Consider the following 22,618-nt stretch of genomic DNA (forward strand, 5'->3'; position numbering starts at 1 on the left):
GGATTCCAGTTATACATGTATTAGGCACTTGAGGTTCCCCTTGCCCCACAGCTCACTAATGCTCTAATTTTTTTATTTTTCTCTCTTTCATTTTGGATAGCATGTTTTCAAGTCCACTGATCTTTTATCGTACAATGTCTAATCTGTTGTTAATCCCATAGAGACATCATTATCATCTCCAGAAGTTTGATTTAGACTTATATTTCTAGTTATTTCATGTTCAGTGACAATGTACTAGGAAGATATTCCTGGATTACTTTGTTTTCCTCGGCATTTTGGCCTTCAGGTGCTATGGGGAAGTATGAGCACCAGCTGATCTCCTCTGTCCCTTAAAAGGGGCTTCCTGCATGAGCCTGAGGAATCTTTTTTTCATCCTTGAAAAACAGTGACTTAACAAAGATAGTAAGTTCTGTGTGTTTGGTTACGCATTGTTTTCTGGAAGGTACACCCTTCCTTTATGGAGAGCTGGCTTTTCCTTCTCTGAATAAACTTTTTGTGCGATTTGCTGGCCTCTCCACCTCGGGAACACCAGCTGTTCGTCCCCCCAGCCACATCTTTCCAGGATTGCTTTCCTCCTCCTCATTCCCAGCAGCTGTGGTTCCTGCCCAGCCTTCTGCGTGGCCCGAGGGCGCCTCCATCACCGTCATGCTCATCTCAGCTGCCCTGGACCCTCAGGCTTGCCTCACTGGGCCGTGCAGGCCTGGAGCCCTCAGGATCCTCAGCTGGGCGGCAAGCCCAGACCTGGGCAGATGCAGGAGGACCCAGGCCATGAGTCTGAGCCTCCAGGCCTGCGCAGGAGCGGGCACCGAGCTTCCCTGCAGGTCTGCAGCAGAAGTGGCCGGCGAGGTGTCTGACCAGAGCTAGCCAGGCGCAGGATGGGCCTCTGCCCGCAGCTCTGGGGGGGAGGGGTTCGGTCCTCCCTCTTGGCCCCAAACTCACTCTGTACATTTTTTCCTCTCCTCTTTCAGCTCCTACTTTTTTCCCTTTATGCCTGTTAAACATTATACTGTATTTCAAGTACTAAAGGCTCTGTCCAGATCAGAGTGACCTGCCCTGGCTCTGTTCCCACCTGCTGGTTTGTCCTGCCCTCAGAGCGATACCCCTGCCTGCTGCGCTTCCGCAGCTGGAGTGCTGGGGAGTGGGGACTGGGCCAGGGGTGCTGGGGGGGAGGGGGCAGGAGTGGTGCCAGAGAGCAGGGCTGGGGGGGGGAAGGGCGGGGGTGCTGTGTGCTCTGCCGGGGGGATGGTGGGGGGTGCCAAGCACTGCGCTGGGAAGGGAAGTGGGGGGAAGGGTGGGCGTGCCTTGCGCTGCACTGCGTGGGGTGGGGGGAAGGGCGGGGGTGCTGTGCGCTGTGCTGGCGGGAAGGCGGGGTGCTGAACACTGCGCTGGAAGGGGAAGGGTGGGCGTGCCGTGCGCTGCACTGCGTGGGGTGGGGGGGAAGGGCGGGGGTGCTGTGCGCTGTGCTGGCGGGAAGGCGGGGTGCTGAACACTGCGCTGGAAGGGGAAGGGTGGGCGTGCCGTGCGCTGCACTGCGTGGGGGGGGGGGGGAAGGGCGGGGGTGCCGTGCGCGGCGCTGGAGCCTGGGCAGCTTCGGCGGCAGCTCTGACCTCCCCTGGGCCTTGGCGGAAGGCTGGTGTCCTCCCGGGGAGGGGCAGCGCTGGCCCAGCGCGCTCGTCCTCCTGTCCTAGATGCCCCCTCCCTGGGGCGTGGCTGGGGCCTCGCGCATCCCCGCAGCATGGGGTACCCCCTACTTAGCCTACCCCCGACCTGTACTAGTCTATCAGCCCCGCGAGCAAACGGGAAGTTCCTGTGTGAGAAGGGGCCTCCCGCCCGGGTGTGCGGACTCTGGGGGCTCGGCCATGAGCGGGGACACGGTGGGGACGTGGCCAGGAGGGTGTCGCCCGCCCCCCCCCACCCGTCCACGCCTGTCCCAGGCTCTGGGCGGCACAGGGAGACGCTGCGGGGAGTCCCGAAGCTTCTGCCTCGCTCCTCGCTGGCCACTTTCCCTAATGTCTCTTGATGTATTTTTGTTTTTATTTCTATTTTTTGCTGATGTATTTTTCCATCTGTTTTTTTTGTTTTGTTTTGTCTTTAATACAAAGCAAACTACTCCTTGACTTAAATTCCCCCAAGACAGCTTCCTCGCTTTCCCATGGAGTCATCCTCCTTGCGCCTCTGGCAGCCCTGTTCCATACCCTTTAATCCTACTAAAATCTATAATAGTTTTTTTAAATGTAATAAACTTTATTTCAACTTCAAAAAATAAAATAGCAGAAAAAAGACAGCTTAACACATTATGGTAACATTACTTTAGAAAATTCTGTCCAGGTACATTTATCTTATTTAATTCTAAAAATAAACTCATTTGTTTATCCAACATTCAGAAAGACACACGAATGAGCACAGATTTGCTAAATGACATGACCAGGATCTCCTTGTTAATGAAGGGAAAAAAATGCTTGATCATATTCATCTCCTAAAACTAAATCCCGTACTCTTTTTCTTTTTACATTTAGCATTAATACCTTACCTTCTTAGCATTTGCTACAAAAATATTACATTATTGCTGTTAACTATAGGCTATAAGTTACATTAGTTGTATTTTTCCATGTATTACCATATTCTTAACACCATATAATAGAGGAATATTCTTGTATTTTTATTATTAACCATAACCCTCATCCCCCACCTAAATCGCTATGGTATATAGTACCTAGAGTATCCTCTAGCTGTCTTTCAATAAACAATCTCCCTACACTACCCCTTTCAGCCACAGTCACGTTTATAAACATCATAATGTGCTGCCATCAACTCCATCCATTCCCACGTATTTACAGTCAACCTTATGAAACACTCTATCCAGAATCAGCTACCCCTTCTCAACCGGTGCTCTGTCTCCTAGTAACCTGTACACTATTGTTTAACTCCCTAAGTTTTCTCATACTCAGTTCATAGCAGTGTGACTGTGCAATATTCGTCCTTTTGTATCTGGCCTGTTTCACTCAACATAATATCCTCAAGGTTCTTCCATGTTGTCATGTGTTTCCCCGGTTCATTTCTTCTTACCGCTGAACAATGTTCCATCGTGTGTGTTCACCACATCTTGTATATCCATTCACTGGACACTTCGGTTGTTTCCGTCTTTTAGCTCTTGGGAATGATGCTGCTATGAACATCAGTGTGCAAATGTCTGTTTGCGTCCCTGACTCCAGTTCTTCTGAATATATTCATAGTAGCAGGACTGCTGGATCACACAGCAGTTCTGTTTTCAGCTTCTTGAGGAGCAGTAATCTGTCCTCTGCAGAGGCGTCACCCTTCTGCATTCCCTCCTGCAGTGAAGGGGTATTCCCCTTTCTCCACAGCCTCTCCAGCACTTGTAGTTTTCTGTCTTTGTCATGGCTGTTCTATAAGGCGTGAAATGACATTTCATTTTAGTTTTGATCTGCATTTCCCTCTTAGTTAGTGATGTTGAGCATCTTTCAATGTGCCTTTTGGCTATTTGTATCTCCTCTTCGGAAAACTGTCTGTTCAAGTCTTTTGCCCATTTTTAAATTGGGTTGATTTTCTTGTTAAGTTGTGGGACCTCTTTCATTCTAGACAAATGGCAATAATTCTAAATGTCTCATTTTCTCTAGAAACTTCACTTGGAAATGTTGGCAGACCAGCTGCACACAACTAAATAGTGCAACGTTATCCTGCAGAGTAAAGAATCCCTGAAAGATAAAGTGATCTTGGACGTTGGCTGCGGCACTGGGATTATCAACCTCTTCTGTGCACATCACACAGAGCCAAAAGCAGTGAGTAGGAGCGGGGCGGGCAGGGGCCAGAGCGCTGCCTCGGAAGGTTCTGAGCTTGGTGCTTCCCTGTTGGGACCCTTGGAGTTGTGCATCCGTGCAGCAGACCGGCTGGTGGCCACGATGGGATGTTCTCTATGAGACGTTTATTTCAGCTAAATACAGGGCACAGGCGCCGGCTCTGGGTGGGAGTTGCCCTGCTGTGCGTCAGCACGTCCAGGCCCCAGAGTGCTGACCACCTCCACACTCCATGGAGCACGCTGGCCCCCGACCTCTTTTCTGGCGTGGCTGGATGGGGTGCCACCCCCAGGCAGGAAGCTCCCAGCAGGCCCCAGCCTCACGCAGCCCCGGCAGGCGGGCTGAGGCGATTAGGCCGTGGGTCAGGTGGACTTCCTACTGTGGGGGAAGGAGGGAGGAGAGGTGGCTCCCATGGCACGAGCCTTCCCAGGAGCTGTCCCCGCCCACATCTTTCCTGGTTTCCAGGTGTCGTCGGTGCTTGTTCTGGTGCTGCTGCCTGAGTTGACGCAGGCCCGGGTCGCAGCTGGGGTCGCTGCCTGGCTGAGGGTGCCTCTGCCCGCGTGCAGGTGTACGCCGTGGAGGCCAGCGAGATGGCCCAGCACACGGGGCGGCTGGTCGTGCAGAACGGCTTCGCCGACACCATCACCGTGTTCCAGCAGAAGGTGGAGGATGTGGTGCTGCTCGAGAAGGTGGACGTGCTGGTGTCAGAGTGGATGGGCACCTGCCTGCTGGTAAGGGCCTGGGGGGCGCGCGGGGTGGGGGCCAAGGTGGGGGGAGAAGGGCTGGGGGGAAGGGCCCGGGGTGGGGGGAGGAGTGTGGGGGGCTGTGGAGGTGGTGTAAGGAGCCCGTAGAGGGCTGGATTTCACTTGGTTTCTAAACATGAGTATCTCAGAGATCTTCACAAATCATTACTAACTTTATTTTTTTTCCTAAGATGAAATGTAGTGAATTTCTTGTGTGAACACTGCATTTAGTGTCTTGAATTTTTAACTGAGTGGAAAAAAGTGCCTTTATGGGAAATCTAAATCAGAGTTGAGGTGACTTTTTCATGAGTGATTTATGTAAAATAGTTTTCCTTTGAGAAACCCTGAATGTCATTCCTGGGTGTGCCTGCGCAGGCTGTTTCTGAGCGAAGCAGGCTTTGTCCTCCCCACAGTCTGGGCACCTCTCCTCCTAGAAAGCCTAGACCACCGTTTGTGAGGCCAGCTTTATGGCTTGGCCCTCCTTTGAGTGTTTCTTTACCCCGCATGGATGCGGACAGTGGCCGGGCTCTGCCCATACAGATGTTTGTGTGCCCCTGTGAGCTCCGTCTGTAACCTCTCCTCGGCTTGGCGTCTTGGGACATGAGGTTTTTAGTGAAACACCCTCATCTGAAGTCCAGAAAGTTAATATCTGGATGAAGGTGAGAGGAACAGGGCAGCTGTTTCCAGCAGAGAGCCCATTTACATATTGAGCAGATAGCTTCTAGTAGATTGTTAAGATGGGGGAAATGGTAGCAAATGACAGTGGACCTTCAGCCATGTTGAAGTTCTGTTTCAAGACAAAGTGCCCATGATGGGCCTAGGTTGATTGGTGATACTGTGGGCTCCCAGGACAGCAGGGGAGCAAAAGGCTGGTGTCAGTGGGCACGCCGTGTCCCCTCCAGAATTACCTGTTGGGCACCCCTGGAGCTGGCAGTGGGGACGGGGTCCATTAGGCAGGCAGTGAGCCTGGCTGCAGAGGGACAGGCCTGTTCCTGGGCTGGGTGGGGGGAAGGAGGGTGTTTGGCGAGGTGGGCAAGGGGCAACCCGTGGGGAGTGCTATGTCCCCGGGACTTGGCACTTGCCTGGCATGCAGCCAAGAAGCCCTCCAGGACTTAGATGATGGAGTATATGATCGGATTATGTTGGGAGGACCTGGATGCCAGTGGGCATGAGTGGGCAGGGCCAGGCCACTCAGTCTCCTTAGAGGGAGACATCCTGGGGCTGGCCTGGGGGAGTGGCCCAGGGGAAGGGGATGTGAGCCTGGGGGTCGGGGAACTGGCTTAGGTAGCTGGGTAGATTGACTTTTCATTCATTTGTTTTCCAGGTGGTTTTTGAGCACTTAGTGTATGCTAGACATTATTCTGCTGGGCATAGCCATGAAAAAAACAGGGACAGGCCCTGCCTCCCTGGCACTCACATTCTAGAGCAGTCAAGCAGCTGGTCAGCAGGCCTGCTAACTAACAGTGTAGTGCTCGGCTGAGAAAGAGGGAAAGCAGTCGCGGGGTGGAGGGAGGCCTGTGGCTCTCGCCAGTGCAGGTCAGAGGACCCAACCTGGGGTCACAACAGCACGTGCAGAGGCCTGGGGACGCGGCTGTTTGTGGGGGTTCATCTGTGGGCTCGTGGGCTGGGTCGGGGCCTCTGGTTTCGTTTCAGGTAGGTGGAAAGCCCTTGGCAGGTGATTTGGTGGACTGTTGAGAAGGATGATTCGGAGTATGATGAGGGAGCCAGGGAGACCAGGCAGGTTGGAGTGAAGGTGAGATGAGATGGTGGTGTAGTCTGGGGCAAAGCAGAGGAAGGGCCAGGTCTGGGGAGGATTTCCTGGTGGACTGGGTCTAGGTGTGAGAGAAAGGGAGCAGGATGGTGAGCTGTGGGGTGGCTGGATGTCAAGCGTTCCGTCTTAAGCAGGTTGTTTGTGATATGTGTTAGGCATGCAGGTGGAGAGTTCTTCTCTGGTCCTGACACTGCACAGGGCAGAGGTCCTGCAGGGAGGTGGCTTACCTGGGGCATTGGGCAGGTAGCTGTGTGAAGGGTGAGTGGAGTTGAGGCGGCAGAGCAGGGGAATATGCAGGGGGCAGGAGGACAAGATGTGATCTGGGCTCCTGGGAGCAGGGACCTGCTGGGGCAGTATCAGGCTTCTTTGCTGCGTTTGCATGCTGAGAGCAGGATCCCTGAGGTGGCAGTGGGCAGTTTCCTCTCCCCACGTCCTTCCCCTGGACCTGCTCCCCTTCTCCGGGAGCACCCCCACTCTTCAGCATTCCCTCCATCTTCTCTCCTCACAGGTCCCCAAGTCCTTCCTGGCTCTTCTTCCTGCTCCACTGCCAACATGCAGTACTAAATCAGACAGTGAGGCAGAACAGAAAATCTAGAAATAAACCCTCAGACATTTGCATTTAATGAGTGAGGAGGAGAGATTTCCAGACAGGAGGAAAAGATGTATAATCCTTCAAAAGTGGTGTCGAAACAATGATTATTTTGGAGTAATTAGTTAGATCCTTCTTTACACTGTATGCTAAAATAAACTCCAAATGGGTATTAAGAGAAAAAAATAAAAAAGGAATCCAACATCCAGCAAGATGACAGCAGAGTAAGGAGCAGCTTGTCCTGCAGGCAGTTAGTAACCACCCAGAGCTACCTAAAGCACCTGTTTGGGGGCCTCCAGGAGACCAGAAGAACATCCTGCAACATCTCTGAAGGACTGGAAGGAGGAGACTGCCCATCTGCAGAGAAGATTCGTGAGCAGAGCCCATCCTCCACTTGTGGCACAAGTTAACTTGGGAGCTATTCTGTGACTCGAAATAGAAGCTCCACTTCCCAAAAATGGGGGAGGAAGAGACTAATAATCAGATACTGATTATTAAGTTCAGCAGGCTAAAGTATAACCACAAGAGCAGCTAAAGCTTGGACCTGTTCAAGTCAGAAAGAGGCTGGTAGCTGCCACAGTGACTCTGTCCCTAGCTTGAGGCGAAGCCTGGCTGACAGAAATCACAATGACAGTAGGGACCAGTTTCTTTCACCCAGACCAGCCTGCAGCCCTAGCCTAGGCTTCAGCCCTACCTCTTGTCAGGGAGGAAGTTGCAGGACCTGCACCAGCCCATCCAGGTAACTGCAGGTACCTTTGTCTGGCACAGACTGAAAATCGGAAGTCTACTGGGGCAACTGCAGTCATCTGGAACCCACACTGCATAGATTGCTGCTCACCCCTGCAGCTCCATCCCCACCCCAGGCAGGGGAGACAGGGGCAGGAAGCCTCATTCAGTCTCTCTGGGCAACAACAGTCTAGGCCTGCATGACTTGGATTATTCCACACAGCTGTGACTCTGTCCCTACCCCGGGCAAAGGAAAAAGTTGAGAGATGGCTTCATTGGTCCCTTGGGCAATGAGAGCAGCCTGAGCCTCCACAGCTTACAGCACCAACTACATCCTCTGTTCCTACTATACAACCAGCAAGGGAGAAAGGGCAAGAAAGCCCTAAATTAAAGAGAGAAACTGTGCCCAGAATAAATACTCTAGTAAACCAGATGCCAACACACCCACAAAAAATGACAGTCTACACCAAGAAACAGGAAGCTATGGCCCAGGTAAAGGAACAAGATATACTTGCAGATGACATTAAGGAGTTGAGACAACTAATCAAAGATGTTCAAACAAATCTCCTTAACAAATTCAATGAGATGCTAAAGAGACTAAGGGTATTAAGACATTGGATGAGCACAAAAAAGAATTTGAAAGCATACATAGAAAAATATCAGATCATATGAGAATGAAAGGTACAATAAATGAAATTAAAAATACACTGGTAGGGAAGTGGACTTGGACCAGTGGTTAGGGTGTCCGCTACCACATGGGAGGTCAGCGGTTCAAACTGTGGGCCTCCTTGACCTGTGTGCAGCTGGCCCATGCACAGTGCTGATGCACACAAGGAGTGTCATGCCACGCAAGGGTGTCCCCCGCATAGGGGAGCCCCACACTCAAGGAGTGTGCCCCATAAGGAGAGCCGCCCAGTGCAAAAGGAAGTACAGCCTACTCAGGATGGTGCCACACACACGGAGAGCTGGTGCAGCAAGATGACACAACAAAAAGAGACACAGATTTCCATGCCGCTGACAACAACAGAAGTGGACAAAGAAGAACACGCAGCAAATAGACACAGAGAACAGACAACTGGGGCTGGAGGGGGGAAGGGGAGAGAAATTAAAAAAAAAATACACTGGAATCATATAATAAGTTTAAGGAGGCAGAAGAAAGGACTGGTGAGCTTGAAGAAATGGCCTTAAAAGTGAACATACAAAAGAATAAATGAAGAAAAGAATGGAAAAAATTGAACAAGGTCTTAGGGAGCTAAATGACAGTAAGTGACGTGCAAACATATGTGTCATGGGTGTCCCAGAAGGAGAAGGGAAAAGGGACAGAAGGAATATTTGAAGAAATAATGGTAGAAAATTTCCCAACCCTGTTGAAGGACATGAATATCCATGTCCAAGAAGCATAACATACTCCCTTCCAAATAAATCTGAATAGACCAACTCTGAGACACATACTAATCAGAATGTCAAATGCCAAACACAGAATTCTGAGAGCTGCAAGATAAAAGCAGTGCATAACATATAAGGTATACCCAATATGATTAAGCGCCAATTTCTCATCAGAAACCAAGGAGACAAGACAATAGTGGTATGATACATTTAAGATACTGCAAGAGAAGAACTGCCAGCCAAGAATCTTATATCCAGCAAGACTGTCTTTCAAAAATGAGGGTGAATGTAGACTATTTACAGATAAACAGAAACCGAGAGAATTTATAACCAGGAGACCAAATCTGCAGGAAATACTAAAGGGTGTGCTACAGCCCGAAAAGAAAAAACAAGAGAGAGGCTTGGAAGAGAGTCTGGAAATGAAGATTATACCAATAAAAGTAACTTGAAGTGTCAAAAGAGTGGTGAAAATAAAATCTGACAGATAAAACCCAGATATTTAGGAATAAACTTAACCAATGATGTAAAGCACTTGTATTCAGAAAACTACAACTCATTGTTAAAAGATATTTAAAAAGACCTTAGTAATTGGAAGAACATTCCATGCTCACAGATTGGAAGACTAAATATTACAATGCCAATTCTACTCAAATTGATATACAACTTCAGTGAAATCCTGATTAAAATTCCATCAGGATTTTTTTAAATAAATGGAAATCAAGACTATCCAATTTATTTGGAAGAGTAAAGGGTCATGAATAGTGAGAAACATCTTAAAAAGGAAATACGAAGTTGAAGTACTCTCACTTCCAGATTTTTTTGTCTTTATTTCCCCAATGTTACATTAAAAATATATGAGGTCCCCATATACCCCCCTTACCCCCCCTCCTCACAACAACAACCTCCTCCATCATAATGAGACACCCACTGCACCTGGCGAACACATCCCTGAGCACCGCTGCACCCCATGGCCAATGGCCCACACCACAGCCCACACCCTCCCACAGTCCACCCAGCGGACCATGAGAAGACACACAATGCCCAGCAACTGTCCCTGCAGCACCACCCAGGACAACTCCAACCCCCAAAAATGCACCCACATCACATCTCTTCCACTCCCCACCCCCAGCAGCCACCATGGCCACCCTCTCCACACCAATGCTACACCTTTTTCGACTACCAATCACAATAGTTCATGAACAGAACATCAGTAAGTCCACTCCAATTCACACTCCATTCCTCCATCCTCTGGACCCTAGAATGTTTGTGTCCACTCCACATCTATATCAAGAGGGGGCCTAGATTCCCATGGATGCTGGACGCAACTCTCCTGCCTTCAGTTGTAGGCACTCTTGGCTCCATGGTGTGGTGGTTGACCCTCTCCACCTCCATGTAAGCTGAGTGGGGTAAGTCCAAAACACCAGAGTGTAGGAGTTGCAAGTCTGTTGAGGCCCAGGGCCTGGCTACCACACGGTCAGTCCAGAGATCTAGGTCCCCTGGGCACACACCAAACCCCAGCACCAAACACAGCTCCAGTAAAAGTAACAGGAGAGGCTTGTGAACAAAGATTCCATCTGAGTCCAGCTCTACCACACAGAAACACTAACTCCAAAGTAGGGCCAACTGACATGGCACTGAACTCCATCCTGTGCCTGTGGGTCTCTGCAGCCTCCAGAAGAACCAACACCTGGGGGCTGTATCCACTCCATCTGTCTCTGGGACTCTGCTGAGGCGTGCACAAGGGCAACCCCTCTGATAACCTCCCAGCTCTTCTGGAGACCCATAGCCACATAAACTCATTTGTCCTTTCCATTTCCCCCTTCCATTCAGGTCAAAAAGCATTTTTAACTCCTAGTATTACATGCAGACCGAGATATTCTGCTGGTCCTAGTTGACCCCTTTATTCAAGGTCATTTTCTAGCCACATCATCAGCTGGCACTTGGCAGTAATCCCTTGGCACCAGGGAGGCCCATCCCCGGGAGCCATGTCCAATGCTTGGCGGGGGGTAGGCAACACATCTACACGCCGAGCTTGGCCTTGAGACCAGCCACACCTGAGCAACACAGAGGCTCCCAGAGGAGTCTCTGGGAGGCAACTCCCAGGCACCCCGCAGCTCCAGGCCCCGTTCTTATCTCAGGTGCACAGGCCTACAAACATAGTCACCAGCATCAAGGGCTCATTGTTGGACCTTCCTTCTTTCTTGGTCCTTGCCGTTGCACTTGGGGGATTGTTGCCGTTCCTTTAGGGACCATGAAAGAGCCCCCCTACTTCCAGATTTTAAATCATATTACCTAGCTACAATGGTAAAAACAGCATGGTATTGGCATAAACACAAGACACATAGACCAGTGGAACCAAATTGTTGGTTCAGAAACAGACCCTCACATCTAGGGTCAAGTGATTTTTTACAAGCCTGTCAAAAATGGGTGGGCCCACCCAGCTCATGGAGAACAGTCCATTCAACAAATGGTGCTGAGAGAACTGGATATCCATAGCCAAAAGAAGGAAAGAGGACCCTATCTCACACCTTATACAAAAACTGAAAATGAGGAAAAAAAAAAAAACTAAATATAAAAGCAAGAACCATAAAGCTTCTAGAAGAAAATGTAGGAAAATATCTTTAAGACCTGGTGGTAGATGGTGGATTCTTAAAGGAAATAGGAGAACTGAGATGGTCTACTGATGTTTAATGTGTATAGAAGTTTTAATTAACTTTACTGTAACAGTGTGGAAATGTATAGAGTGGGTGGTAATATATTATAGTGAGTAACAGCTGGTTTATAAATGGGGATGTGGCTGAAAATGGTAGTCTAGGTATGTAAATGCCAGTTGACAGAATGCTAGAGAATAATCTAGGAACTGAATAGTACAGTATACCAAGAGGTGGATGAGAATTGTGATTGATGGTACAGATGCAAGAGTGTCCTTTGTGAGCTAGAGCAAATGTACATCACTGTTGCAGGGTGTTGGGAATGTGGGAAAAATACAGCTGGGGTGACCTATGTACTGTGGTTAACAGTAATAATGTAATGTTCATGCATCTATGTCAAAGATGTCCTGTGTTGAAAATAAGAGAGTATGGAAAAAGTCTGCTAAATGTATGCTATGGACCTGGTAATAGCCTGATGATATCATCTCATAATCTGTAACAAGTGTTCCACTATGGTGTGGTGTGGTGCCAAATTCTGTATTAGTCAGCCAAAGGGGTGCTGATGCAAAATACCAGAAATTGGTTGGTTTTTATAAAGGGTATTTATTTGGGGCTGGAGCTTACAGATAGATACCAGGCCATAAAGCATAAGTTACTTCCCCTCACCAAAGTCTATTGCCACGTGTTGGAGCAAGATGTCTGCTCATGTCTGCCAGGGTTCAGGCTTACTGGGTTCCTCTGGGCTCAGCTCCTCTGTTTTCTCCACAAGGTCAGCTGTAGACTATGAGGCCCTCTAGGCTTTGCCTCTCTCCACAAGGTCAGCTGTAGACTATCAGGCAAATGGCCCTGTCTCTTTCCTTGGGGCCCCAGCTTAAGACTTGAGCATCAAATTCCAATATCAAAACTCCCAACATTAAAAGTCCCCCAACTTTGTCCTTTGCCCTGTCTTTTATCTGTGAGTCCTCACCCACCAAGGGGCGGGGACTCAACATCCTACTTGCACAGAGGTTTACCTAATTACTTAATCAAGTAGACCTCTGAATCCAATATAATCTTATATGCCCAGAGGAAATGATCAGTTTACAAACATAATCCATTATTTCTTTTTGGACTTCATCAATAATATCAAACTGCTACAGATGGGGAACAAGGCAAGGAAGGCCACTCTTCCTCTCCTGTTCAGCCTTGTGCTGGAAATCATAAGTGAAAGGAGTGGAGATTGAAACAAAGAAGGAAAGCTTCATATTCACAGACAGCAGCACAACTGTCTGTATAGAAAATCCCAAAGAACTAATACCTGAGTTTAGCACAGTCACAGAATGCAAGGGTAATGTACAGAAATCGTCTTATCTGTATATGTTATGTGTAGTATATATTATATTGTGTATATAATAAAAGGAAATAATATGTAAGTATAAATCTAACAGAACAGCAGCGCAGGTATAGTTCAGTGGTTGAGTGCCTGCTTCGTATGTACAGGGTCCCAGGTTCAATCCCTGGTACCTCCTAAAGAAGAAAAAATCTAACAAAACATGCATTTTGTATGCTGAAACTAAAAGTGCTAATGAAAAAAATCACAGACTACTTAAGTAAATGGATTGGGAATCTCAATCTAGTGAAGATGTATTACTCCTGATATAGATATAATGCAATTCCCATCAAAATCCCAGCAGGGCAATTTTTTGTGGATATAGACAAGCTAATTCAAAAATGTATGTGGAAAGTAAAGGAACTAGAAATAGCTGATACAATATCTTAAAAGAAGAATAAACTTGGGGGAGTTACACTATAGATTTTAAACTTCATGTAAAGCAGTAATCAAGAAAGTGTACTGTTGGTGAAGGGATATACATGTAAGTCAATAAACAGAATGGAGAGATTGGTCCATGCAGATAATGACTAGTTGCTTTTTAACAAAGGTACAAAAGGGTATTCAACAGATAACATTGGCACTATTGGCAACCCATATGCAAAATAAATCCAAATATAAACCTCATACCTTATAAAAAATTAATTCAAAATATTTCATACATCTATGTGTATAAAGTGTTAAAACTATACCATTTTAGAAGAAAATTTCCGTTATCTAGGACTAGGCAAAGATTTTTTAGACATGACTCCAAAAGCACAGTTCATAAGGAAAGAGTAGGTGTGGGAGGAGGGGCACCCGGCTTGCCTCAGTGGCAAACAGTGCGGCAAGAGGTGACACCGCCTCTGCCCACTGGGCCTAGACAAGGTGACCACGCCTGACTAGGCCTTTGCTGCTAACGGCTAGCCGGCACCGCCCTCCCCCTTCCTATCTCCCGCCTAGCCCAGCTCTCACTTCCCCTCCCCCCTCCCTTAAACCTAATCTCTTAGTACGCTGTTTGCCCAGCAACAGCTTACAACCACCTATCAGCTTAGTAACAGTGTCAGCCTATCAAGAGTTAGCACATACTCTACTGGCCAATCACTAGCCCAATGCCAGAACATTGCCTTATATGGAAACAGCATTTGCCCTAGCCAATCAGAACCCGCCACACCACTCCCCAATCCTATAAATCTGCATCCCCTTCTGCAATAAACCAGACTTGTGCCATCAGCCTGTCTCCGTGACTTCTTCCTGGGTCGTGCGCCTTCCACGCCTTCGGAGCCCCCAAGGGAAGCCTCAGCGGCCGTACGAGGCTTTCTTCCCCACACCAGGGACCCCTCTCATCCCACAACGGGACCCCACTCATCCCGCAACAGGGACCCCGCTCGTCCCATAACAGGGACCCCGTTTCATCCCTCAGTAGGTAAATAGGACTTCATTAAAATTTGAAATGTCTGCTTTTTTTTTTTTTTAAAGATTTATTTATTTATTTAATTTCCCCCCCTCCCCTGGTTGTCTGTTCTTGGTGTCTATTTGCTGCGTCTTGTTTTCTTTTATCCGCTTCTGTTGTCGTCAGCGGCACGGGAAGTGTGGGCGGCGCCATTCCTCGGCACGCTGCACTTTCTTTCACGCTGGGCGGCTTTCCTCATGGGCGCACTCCTTGCGCGTGGGGCTTCCCCACGTGGGGGACACCCTTGCGTGGCACGGCACTCCTTGCGCGCATTAGCACTGCGCATGGGCCAGCTCCACACGGGTCAAGGAGGCCCGGGGTTTGAACCGCGGACCTCCCATATGGTAGACAGAGGCCCTAACCACTGGGCCAAAGTCCGTTTCCCTGAAATGTCTGCTTTGTGAAAGATGCTGTTAATATCACAAAAAGACAGGTGAAGATTGGTGGGGGGGGATCACATATCTGATAAAGGACTATCAGAAAATACAAAGAAATCTCAAGACTCAGTAGGAAGAGAGCAAGCAAGCTCACTGGAAACTGGCTCATTGTTAAACAGGCTCTCAACACAAGTGGATATCCAGGTGGCAGATAAGCCCGTGAAAGGATGCTCAGCATTGTTAGCCACCAGGCAATGCAGCTCAAAACCACAGTGAGGTACTGTCACATGCCTACTGGAATGGCTCAGGTTTTCAGAACTGCTGTCAAGACCAAGTGCTGGCAGGGGTGAGGAGCAGCTAAAACATTCATTGCTGATGGGATCATGGAATGATGCAGCCACTGGGAAACGCGTGGCAGTTTCTGATAAAGTCATGCACACACTCACCACTCCTGAGCGTTTATCCCAGGGAAATTCAAGCTTATGTGATCACGTGGCTACCTGTACATGAATGTTTATAGCAGCTCTATTTGTAATTGCCAAAACTGGAAACAAGCCCAGTGTGCACGGATAAATGAGCTGGGAGTCAGCCACACCCTGGAATACTGCTCAGCAATAAAAAGAAGCAAACAGCTTGGATGATCTCAGAGCCTCTTGCTGAATAAAAGAATTCCGTCTCAAAAGGCTACATTTAGATAACATTCTTGAAAAGGTGAAGGTTTAGGGACCAAGAATGGATGAGTGCTTTCCCTGGGGGGGGGGGGTGATTGCAAAGGGGCAGCATGACATTTCTGGGGTGATGGAGCTAATAAAATTCATAGACCATAGACCAAAGAAGGTCACTTTTATACTAGGGTGATAAAGAATAAAAATAAAAATTACACGTATATACTTTTCCTGTGTGTGTACATTTGTGTCTATGCCTGAAAAGAAATACTTGGTGGTAAATCCCAGAATAATAGTGGTTCTCTCTGGGTCCTGGGTTTATCAGTGATTCTTATTTTTTTGGTGCTTTTCTCCATTTTCTAAAATTTCCACACTGAACATGTATTACTTCTATAATAAAACCTGCTTGATACAGGATGTTAATAATTAGATGGGTTGGAGGAAAATACACCAAAGTAAAATATGGACTATAGTTAGTAGTAATATGTTGATGATGCTCTTTCATAGTAGGTAACAAATATTTCACAACAATGCAAGGTGTGGTGTGGGTGATGCATGGGAGCCCTGGATGAAGTTATGCGTTTTTGTTTTATAAGTTCACAGCTTTCACTATACACTTGTATGCTCATGTATGAATGATATACTTCAAATTTTAAAAACCCTGTTTGAAGCTATCTGAAAGCAACAACACCCCTGCTGTTTCCGACCCACATCCTGGCGGCCCCCCCCGGGTCCTCTCCTGTGAGAGGTGCCCTCCAGGAGCTCCATGAGCCCCAGGGCCCCCCCTCAGGCATCCTCTTCGCCAGACCACGGCCCTGCAGGGGAGAGGCAGCTGCAGACGGGGTGGGCTCATCGCAGAATGAAAGGGCAAAGTCTCTCAGAAAGTGGGAAAAAGGCACTTTCTAGACTTTTCTTCTGCCATCTCTCAACTTGTCATGGTACTTTTTATTTGCTAATTAATGCTGTTCTAAGTAAAAAAAAAAAAAAAACCGTAAATGGTTGATGTGAGTTTTACCATTCATCTTTATATTGTGCAATGCCAGCTTAAAATGCAAATATAAGAACATTTAAAGTGAATGTGGAACCTCTGAAATTTGCTCGGTTTCTATTTCGTTGTTTGTACATGCGTACTTATTTTGTTCTTAGCAGAACACAAAGCTAACTCGACTGATTGTATCTCACCATCCACGGACACTCCCGCCCTTAGCTCACTGAGGGGTGAGGGGCCACGGGCTGCCCAGCTGCCTGTCCTGTGCACTGTGCATGGGGGTTGGCTGACATGGGTAGCAACACGGAGGGAAGGGCACAGGGCTCTTGGACCTGTTTCCTAGGGCGCCCTCGTCATCTCTGCGATTCAGCAGAGCTGCCGGCGCCCGACACTCAGCTGTGCCCACTTGGGCCCCAGGATTCTGCCAGTGCTCAGCAGAATGGGAGAACACACACGCTGCATATGTCTGCTCACACTGTCTCCATTGTCCCATTGCAAGGACACACACACGTGTAAAATCTCACAAAATTTGACTTTATTTTGTGTCTGTATCGTGAGAAGGGACGACAGCTTTATACCAAGTGCTGGCCTTCTGAGCGTGGCCCTCCTCAGCGTGGCCCTCCCCACTCAGTGTGGCCCTCTGAGCGTGGCCCTCCCCACTAAGTGTGGCCTTCTGAGCATGGCCCTCCCCAGTGTGGCCCTCCCCACTCAGCGTGGCCCTCTCAGTGTGGCCCTCCCCTGTCAGTGTGGCCCTCTGAGCGTGGCCCTCCCCAGTGTGACCCTCCCCAGTGTGGCCCCCCCAGCGTGGCCCTCCCCAGCATGGCCCTCCCCTCTCAGCGTGGCCCTCCCCACTCAGTGTGGCCTTCTGAGCATGGCCCTCCCCAGCGTGGCCCTCCCCACTCAGTGTGGCCCTCCCCTCTCAGCGTGGCCCTCCCCAGCATGGCCCTCCCCTCTCAGCGTGGCCCTCCCGAGCTGGGCCCGGGTCCCTGCGGGGGCCCCACACCTGCAGAGCCGCTCTCTGTGTTGCTGGCACCGTCCTAGCGAGGGGGCAGCCAGGAGTGCCACACCGAGGTCGTGGGCATCCCGAGCTCACAGAGAAGCTGCCAAAGGGCCCCGGGCGTTCCCACAGTGGGGAGGGGGGAGCCCCTGTGTGCTTTAGGAGACCCCTCCCCACACTGTAGTGGACTTGGGTGGGCCCAGGGGACCAGGGAGGAAGAGGAAGGCGTCCAGGGAAGGGGGCCTGCTCAGATGCCACGTGAGGCTGCCCCTGCGCTGGGAGAATCCTGAGCAACCCAAACCAAATTTACTTTAACAGTTAAAACCCAAGGCCAGTGGTGACAGCATCTGGTCCTGGGGTGTGTGAGCAGCGCTCTCACGCCGGTCTTCACTGTCTCCACAGTTTGAGTTCATGATCGAGTCCATCCTGTTCGCCCGGGACGGTGGCTCAAGGAGGACGGGGTCATCTGGCCCACCATGGCCGCGCTGCACCTGGTGCCCTGCAGCGCCGAGCCGACAGGGACTACCCAGCAAGGTGCTCTTCTGGGACAACGCCTACGAGTTCGACCTCAGCGCCCTCAAGTGAGTGGGCACGGGCGGGGCCGCCTTCCTCCGTGGGGGAGGCGAGCACCTGCACCCCGTGGCCCCAGGCCCCGCGGAGCCCTGAACCCCCCGCGGAGACCCCCGAGACCCCCGCGGAGCCTGCCGAGCCCCCTGTGGAGCCCCTGAGTCCCCCGCGGAGCCCCCCGCGGAGCCCCTGAGCCCCTCATGGAGCCCCTGAGTCCCCTGCGGAGCCCGCCGAGCCCCCTGCGGAGCCCGCCAAGCCCCCGTGCCTCCTTCCCACCCTGTCAGTCCTGTCCCGGGTGGTCCCGTCCCCCCGCCCCTTGGTGCCTTTAAACCTGCAGCAGCTGGGATGGGCGTGGAAAGTCTTTCATTCTAGGATGTTTATTGTTCCTGGAATTCCCAATAAGAATGGGAAAAATAAGGACATGTTTAAAGATGAGGCCTTTAAAATACCCGTGGCCTCTAAATCAGGTGCTGCTCCAGGTAAGAGGGAAGCATTTTTTGTTGAGAACCAGAAAATGTGCTGGTAGCATCAATCCTGGCATTCTACAAAGAAAACAGTGCTCCGAAAGAGTCACGGTCGAGGTTTGGGTTTTTGACGTAGACCACTGCACAGCTGAGCTTCAGATTCCCATTAACGTAGATGGTTTTCTGGAAGGCTGGTCTGGGAAGGACGGTGGCACGAGCAGGGCCCTTCCGGGGGTTGCTGTGGAAACTCAGGAGGAACCCAGAGAGCCCTGGAGATGCTGAGGGGCGTCAGTGCCTGTGGCGAGGTCGGGTGGGATGAGCCTGGGTGGGAGGCTCTGGGCCTCTTGACTCGTTAAAAAATGTAAAGAAGAAATAGTAACTATGTGAGGTGCTCCCCAGGCAATCATTGCAATCTCACCCAAAATACCAAAGGATTGTGGAGAAAGGTATCCTACAAAGATGCTGTGCTCATCCAGAAGGAAAGGAGGGGTGAGAATGACCGGGAAGTGTTTGGGAAGGACAGTGCTACCAGGTTAAAATATCTTATAAAGTTACAGGAGTTTGGGATAGAAGGTGAGGATGGACAGGGGAAAAGGTGCTGGTACGACCAGGAGGGGATGAGGGAAGATGGCAGGTTGTCCTGGGACAACTGGGTTAGCTCTTTGGGAAAGAATTCTTTTCTTACCTCACAGCATACATTAAAATTTAATTCTGCATGGGTTTTAGGATTTTTTTTTTTTTTTGTTATTAAAACAGCAATGACAGTTATAAGAGAGGTGGGTGCAGATCTTATAAGGGTGGAGAGGAAATCAGGAGTAGAAACAAAACCCAAACAGGCGACATAAAAACTGACATCTGTGTCAGAAATGAGTGAAAACACAACTCTAAAAGGCAGTAACTAATTAGAGAAAGTTACTTGCTGACAGTCAATTAGAAAAAGGTGAATATTAAAATGAAAGTATGAGTAAGTTCAAAGTCCAGGCAAGCCACACACAAAAATAAAATTACCAGTGAATAGTTACAAAACACAAGGTCATTAGTAATTAAAATGCAAATTAAAATCAATGTCATTTTTGCCCATCAGATGAGCAAAAAGTACAGTAAAATACATTCCGTGCTTGCGCAGCTGCAGAAGTGCTGAGGACCTCGGGAGCTGCTGCTGGGCATTCACAGCCTGCCTTGTCTGAGGCCTTTAGAAGTGGGGTGTGCACAAGCCAGTGAGAGCAGAAGCGAGGGGCTCTTTTCAGGAAGCGGAAGATATTGTAACCCAGTTGATAGAATACTGCAGCTGTTTTTAAAAGTAAAAGTGGCAGGACTCACACCTTTATGCAGTTTGGTTCCTATTTTCTATACCCAAAAAGTATTTATCTATAGGAGGAGGAGAATGAATAACTGTCAAAATGCTAAGGTAATGGATTTTGTTTTTTTCTTTGTATTTTTCTGTTATCCAAATTTCCTACAAATGCACAATTACTTTACCATCAGAAAAAGTATAACTCAAAATGTGATAGCCAGGTCCTGAGCCTCAACAGACTCCAGCACCTACAATCTGATTTATTGGGCTCACCACACTCAGCTAAGATGGAGTTGAAGAAGGACAACCACCACACCATGGAGCCTTGAGTGATTACAACTGAAAGTGGGAGGATTGCATCCAGCATCCATGTGGAATCTGAGCCTCCTCTTGACATAGAGGTGCAATGGACACAACCAATCCAATGTCCACATAGAAAAGGTGGCATTGGATTGGGAAAAGTAGACATGATGGCTGATGGGTATGGGGAAAGGCAGGAAGAGATGAGAGGTGAAGGCGTCTTTGGGACATGGAGCTGCCCTGGATGGTGCTTCAGGGGCAATCACCGGACATTGTAAATCCTCACAGGGCCCACTGGATGGAATGGGGGAGAGTATGGGCCATGATGTGGACCATTGACCATGAGGTGCAGAGGTGCCCAAAGATGTACTTGCCAAATGCAATGGATGTGTCATGATGATGGGAATGAGTGTTGCTGGGAGGGGGGGGGAGAGGTGGGGTGGGGGTGATGGGGTTGAATGGGACCTCATATATATATATTTTTAATGTAATATTATTACAAAGTCAATAAAAAAAATAAAATAAATCACTCAGAAAGGAAAAAAAAATACCTGTGTATAATGGAAGCTTTAGTAAAATGTTTGCTTTTATTTGCTATTTTAAGTTTTCAGTATGCTTCCTTTTGGAAATGTTCCTGTGGTAAATAATGAATTACTTTCTGGTAAGCATGTGGTACAGTAAACAAAATGGGAGCGCCGAGGGCTGTGAGTCTCGGCTGTCTGTTTCTGGGATTAATTTATGTAGCCACAGCACAGATATTTCAAAAGATTCAGTCTCCAATGGGCAGCTTCAGCTCTTTTGATTTATTGTAGCGTAACCTAGAACAGGAATATCCTTTCTGTTAGCTGTGAAGAGAAGAGCCATGGAAGATCATTTGAAATAGGAAACAGTTGTGAAACTAAAGAAACTGCACGGCATCCCCGTTTCTCGGAGGTTATACGTCTGTGTGGAGATCCTCGCAAATACGACAGGAAAGGGGGTGGCCCAGTTCCTCGACAGGCTCAGTCCTCCAGCAGTGAGGGAGGGAGGGGCCCCTCACAGCCCCCAGCCCCACAGTCCTGCTGTTCAGGGAATCAGGCTTCCTGCTTACTTGGAAGAAAAAAACACGCTAAGTATTTACGTTTCAGAGCCTAAGATGCTCGTTGTAATGATTGTGACCTCTTCCCAGATCTTTAGCAATTAAGGAGTTTTTTTCAAAGCCCAAGTATAATCACATTTTGAAACCAGAAGACTGCCTCTCTGAACCATGTACTATATTACAGCTGGACTTGAGAACTGTGCAAATCTCTGATCTAGAGGTGAGAAAAAGGTGAACTGTTTCTGTTTTGTTTTGTTTTTCTTAAGTAAGCAAAGCCTATAAACCTGAGAGTGGTACCTACAGGGGAATGTTGGGGCATGTGTGATTTACCATTATATATATGAATATAGAAACTTTTTAGCATTGATTTTTTTTTCAGTCATTTTTCTGTTATAGTTTATTCTGATTTTCTGTTTTTATATATTTTTTACATTTTCTTTATAGATACTCATTTCAGCATCCTCAATTATTTTCGGACTGTAAGTTTAATATTCTCAGCATCTTCAGATTCAAATTACTTATCTTCAGTTTCATCATGGAATTTGAAATAAATTTTCAAGTCTTTTCTTTTTTTTAAATTTTATTTTATTCATTTTGTAAAAATATTACATTAAAAAAATATGAGGTCCCATTCAACCCCCCCACCCCACCACTCCCCCCCCAGCAACACTCCCATCATCATGACACATCCATTGCATTTGGTAAGTATGTCTCTGGGCATCTCTGCACCTCATGGTCAATGGTCCACATCATAGCCCATACTCTCCCACGTTCCATCCAGTGGGCCCTGGGAGGATTTACAATGTCCAGTAATTGTCCCTGAAGCACCACCCAGGACAACTCCAAGTCCCAAAAATGCCTCCACATCTCATCTCTTCCTCCCATTCCCCATACCCATCAGCCACCATGGCCATTTTTCCCACACCAATGCCACCTTTTCTCTGTGGACCTTGGATTGGTTGTGTCCATTGCACATCTATATCAAGAGGAGGCTCAGATTCCACATGGATACTGGATGCAATCCTCCTGCTTTCAGTTGTAGGCACTCTAGGCTCCATGGTGTGGTGGTTGACATTCTTCAACTCCATGTTAGCTGAGTGGGGTAAGTCCAGTAAATCAAAGTGTAGGAGCTGACCCTAGAACATGTGGGTCTCTTTAGCCCTCAAAAGAACCAATACCTGGGGTTGTATCTACTTTATCTGTCTCTGAGACTCTGCTCATGTGTGCATAAGGGCAATTCTTCTGACATCCACCAGACTCTTTTTTAGAGACTCATAGCCATATAAACTCATTTGTCCTTTCCATTTCCCCCTTAATTTAGGTCAAACAGCATTTTTAACTCCTGTTATTATATGTAGACAGGGATATTCTGCCGGTCCGTGTTGAACCTTTAATTCAAGGTCATTTTC

The 22,618-nt window shown here is 48.4% G+C and overlaps 1 pseudogene; it reads left to right on the plus strand.

The window, feature by feature from the left end:
• LOC131277692 (protein arginine N-methyltransferase 2-like) overlaps positions 1–22,618 on the plus strand; it is an 85,659-nt pseudogene that overhangs the window by 49,297 nt on the left and 13,744 nt on the right.

Source organism: Dasypus novemcinctus, unplaced genomic scaffold (assembly GCF_030445035.2).
Source record: "Dasypus novemcinctus isolate mDasNov1 unplaced genomic scaffold, mDasNov1.1.hap2 scaffold_305, whole genome shotgun sequence".
In the NCBI taxonomy this organism is placed as follows: domain Eukaryota; kingdom Metazoa; phylum Chordata; class Mammalia; order Cingulata; family Dasypodidae; genus Dasypus; species Dasypus novemcinctus.